The sequence below is a fragment of the Dendrobium catenatum genome, unplaced genomic scaffold, assembly GCF_001605985.2.
Source record: "Dendrobium catenatum unplaced genomic scaffold, ASM160598v2 fragScaff_scaffold_1468, whole genome shotgun sequence".
Classification (NCBI taxonomy): domain Eukaryota; kingdom Viridiplantae; phylum Streptophyta; class Magnoliopsida; order Asparagales; family Orchidaceae; genus Dendrobium; species Dendrobium catenatum.
In genome coordinates, this window is record NW_021319930.1 from 8798 (window position 1) to 13436 (window position 4639).

The following is a 4639-nucleotide window of genomic DNA, read 5'->3' on the forward strand; positions in this document are numbered from 1 at the left end:
TAATTAATATAAGATAAATTTTACATTTACTTGTAAGTAAGAAAGGCTGGCTACTTGTAAGAATTTTCATAGAAAATGATATGACCAATAAAGATAAATGCGCCATTTGCTTGTAAGTAAGAAAGGCTGACTAGTTATAAAATAATTCAGGTTGGTTGGAGCAAGATACCTTATATAGGAGGGTGGCTTGATTGGCTTTCCTCTAAATTATGGGTTGCAATGTAATCGAAATACAAAATAGAGAGTCAAAAGGGGGTAAGCTATGTCGATGGATATGAGTGATGTCTCTTACAAGATTGCCACCTAACTCCTGATGCTTAATACTAATATAAGATAAGGGGAAATACCATATAACTAGATAAATGTCCTACATTACTATTTATAATTATATCCATATTCGCATGCATTATAAAAGATCATATTCATCAATTGATATACATAATAAGTCTAGAATTTATAGAACCAATATTTAGATTGATTTGACATGGCATAACATGTGATAGGGACACTGATAGACATTGATAGATATATCAAAACAACTTGTTCATATAACATACTAATAGGACACACTGATACGTAATATAATGATTGATAGAAGAAGATAATAACATCATTGACATGAATATAATTGATAAATAATTAATGTATGTTTTCTTATATGACATATGATATGGTTTTATAAACTTTTATTAATTTTCGTATATGTTGATATATTCCTTTTCTTAATGAGAAGCTTTCAGTCTACTGATTATGTTGGTTCTGATAGTGATTTCATAGATTGCTTATTATATATATATATATATTCAGGTGATGGAGGTCGAAAGGACTATAGTGGGCCAATAAAGGTTAGATGGAACATAATCGAGCGAGTAAGGTTGGAAGGATTGTAGTCATGAGATAGTGGTTCAAAAACCATAGTCGGTGGGTACTTGAGTTCATGAAGACTATAGTTGGGCGACAAATGGTGGAGAGACCTTAATCAAATGATAAATATTAGTGGAATATTAGTTGGTCGATTGAGGTCAGAGGGGATGTAGTCAGGCATTAGTCATCTATTAACCGTAGTCAGGCGATGAAGGTTGGAGAGATAATAGTTAGGTGATTGAGGTCAAAGGAACCATAGTCTGGCAAGCGATGGAGGTCATATGAATCATATCTAGGAGAGCAAGGCTAGAGAGACCACAATTAGTTGACGATTATCGAAGGGGATAGTCGGATAATTGAGGTTGGAGGGACTATAATTAAGCGTTAGAGGTTAGAGGGACTATGGTTGGGCCATTTAGGCTAGAGGGACTATAGTCGGGCGTCAAAGGATAGCGGGGCCATGGTTGGGTAACTGAGTTTGGAGGATTGTAGTTGGTAGACTGAGGTTAGAGGGACAAAGTTAGGTGACTAAGGTTAGAAGGACTGTAGTTAGTCGATGGTGGTTGAAGGATCATAGTCAGGTGACTGAGGTCTGAGGGAAAGTAGTTTGGCAATGAAGACTAAAGGGAGTGATCGTAGTTGGGTGACAGTTGTCCCAAGACTATAGTTGGGTGATAATGGTCTGAGGGCCGTAGTCAGCTAGCGACCTTGGTCGGAAGGATTGTAGTCTGGCAATGGTGGTTAAAGGGATCATAGTTGAGTAACTAAGGTCGAAGGGACCGTAGCTAGGTAAGTAAGGTCGGAGGGACCATAGTTGGGTGACTGAGATTTGAGGGACTATAATCATGCAATGAAGGTTATATGGATCGTAGTTGAGCGATGGGGGTTAGAGGGACCATAGTTAGGCGACTAAGGTTGAAGGGTCCATTAGATGATTGATGTTGGAAGGACCATAGTCAACAGGTGATGGAGGTTAAATGGATCGTATCTAAGTAAGCTAGGATGGAGGGACCATATTTGGGAGATGGTACTCTGAGGACAATAGTTGGGTGATGGTGGTTGGAAGGATCATAGTTGGGCGATGGTGGTTAGAAGGACCGTAGTTAGGAGATAAAGGCCGGAATGATTATAGTTAGGTGAAAAGGGTGGAGGGATAGCAGCTGGGTGACTGAGGTCTGAAGGACTATAATCTGTGGGCACTAGAGGTTAGAGGGATCATAGCCGAGTGAGCAAGGTCCGAGGGACCATAGTCGAGTGACTGAGGTTAGATGCATCATAAGCAGGAAACGGAGGTCAGAGGGATTATAATCAAGTGACATTAGTTAGAGGGACTATTATTTAGTGATCAAGGCCAAAAGGGCTGTTATTGGACGATAGTGATTTGAGGGATCATAATTGGGTGACTAAGGTCGAAAGGACTATAGAAAGGTAATAGAGATTGGAAGGACCGCATTTGAGGGATAAGGGTTAGAGGAACTATAGTCATGGAAGAGAAGGGATGATGGTGTTGGTGTTGAAAAGGCGATTTGTCTTGCAAGGTGCAAAACAAATCTTAATTAAATTTCTTTGGAAAAATATGGAATTAAATTTAAATTTCAATTCTGAAGTTGAACAAACCATTAAGGATGCTATACCGCCTTAGAAGGCCGAGATAAAATCTCCTAACGGGTTCAGACTTAGAATTGTAAATTTTCACTTGGCTATTGTAGTCTAATTTAAGGGAGAACCACATATGACCCCGGAGGGTCAAAACGAAGTTCAATCAAATTTTTGACTACGATAATCAAGAGAAGTGATCATTAATTTCATATTCGAATTTATGTTAACACATGATAAATCTCCCCGAAGAAAGAAAATATCATTTGTTAGCAATCATTCGATAATGACAATAACGATTGTTATAAATTTGGTTCCCCAAAAGAAATATTAATTTTTTTTTTTTTGAAAAATTGATGTGGATTCTAAATCTCCTATGAGCGCAAGCCCTCATAGTTAATTACATCATAGAGAAATTGAATTCCTTACGAATACTCTCGATTAAAATAACGGCAGAAATTTTATTTTAAAAATTTTCTAGGAATGATATTAAGGAGGTGAATTTGGAATTTCAATCTGGATTGGATCGAATTTTGAACACTTATTTTCGGAGTCAACGGAGGAGAGGTAGGAGGTACCTAGAGATTCTGAAATAATTCAGAAGTACCCCAATCTGCTAAGTGTTAGGCTTTAAATTTTGGACTGAAATGAAATTTAGTTAGAGTTGAGCATTTTATTAAAAATTTGGGATTATATTCCTGAAGGTTGGGGTCTTATAATCAAAGATCTGCCCCAGATCCTAAATCTAATTTAGACACTGGACCAAAGTCGTCCGAACCTAACTAATGCAGTGCAAGGTCTGGACTTACCCCTGCCTGGATTGGAGAGCCAGCTAACCACCTAGTCGATTTAAAAGAGATGAGTCTGGTCTTTTATGAAAGAGTGGTAGAGAAGTTTTATTTAAAGTTTTGGAAAGCTAGGGCCGACATCTAGAGATTTCCCTAATTGGCCCCTTTTACTTATGTTGGGTGCAAAATGCTAAGGACTAATGCAATTAAAATTTGGACTCTATTAATTTATTTTTAATGCAATACATGCTAGTTGAAAACTTCAAACCAAGTATGCTTGAAATTTTAAAAACAGGCTTAGAAAATAATTTTTTAAAAGACTGGGCTTCCCCAGGTCCGGCACCTCGTCCTCATAGGTCAGACTATCCGGACTCTACCCGCAGGCGGGGAATGGTCTAAAACAATGAAAGAGTAGTGCAGAAATATGCATGCGACCCCGGGGTCAATCCCCGGCTAATTCTCTAAATTCATTATCTTTCTATGTTATTTAGACTCACTAAAATTTTAAATTTTTAAGATTACGAGTATAAAAATTTTCACACCCTAACGAGTCTTACGTATCCCGGCGAAAATAAAATCGGCATACAAACGCCAAAAAACTAAGAAAAGTAGGCAACCCTAAAGGCAATAATCTCAACACATCAAATATAAATGAATTAATTAACAAATGTCCATAGGCAAAGTTGCCTTGCTTATTACAAACCAGAATTTTACATAAAGTAAAGTGGTCGGGCACCACAGACAACAACCCGGATTCTAAACCTAGTAGAGATGCAAGTCGTTTTGAATGGAAAACTTTGTCTCCAAGTCTTCAATCTTGTTCTCCTACAGGTTCATCTCCTTCAGGCTTCTTGAATTCTTCGTAGTAGGCTACCCAAATGGATAAGAGGACACTTTCCTTGAGGGGAAGGCCACCTTTCCTCTTTGGGTAGGAAAGAAATGATCCAAATTTGGATCTCCAAATAGAAAAGGGCTACTCCCCTAAGGGGTGTCCTTTTTTCTTTGGAGTCCAAGCTTTGGACCTATGTATCCCAATTCAAAACTCCAATTTCATAACACTTGACACTTATACAAATTACATTTATATCAAATCAAAATTCTAAACTCTCCTACAAGGTTATCCTAAGCAGTTAATAAATCAAGATATATTTATTCTCAAGCAGTTATATATATGCAGAAAAAAAAGTAAACACACTGGCCATGCTCTTTTTATTTAGGGGCTTTAGCAGCTAAAGAACCTGTGCAAGCATTTATAATAATTAAATTTTTTTGATTGACTTAGCCCCCTTTTAATTGTCCTGCATGAACGTGGCCACCTGCAGAAAACTATGTGAACATCCAGATCGTACCTATCCTAGGGGTAATCTAGTCGCCAAATGCATCAATCCATC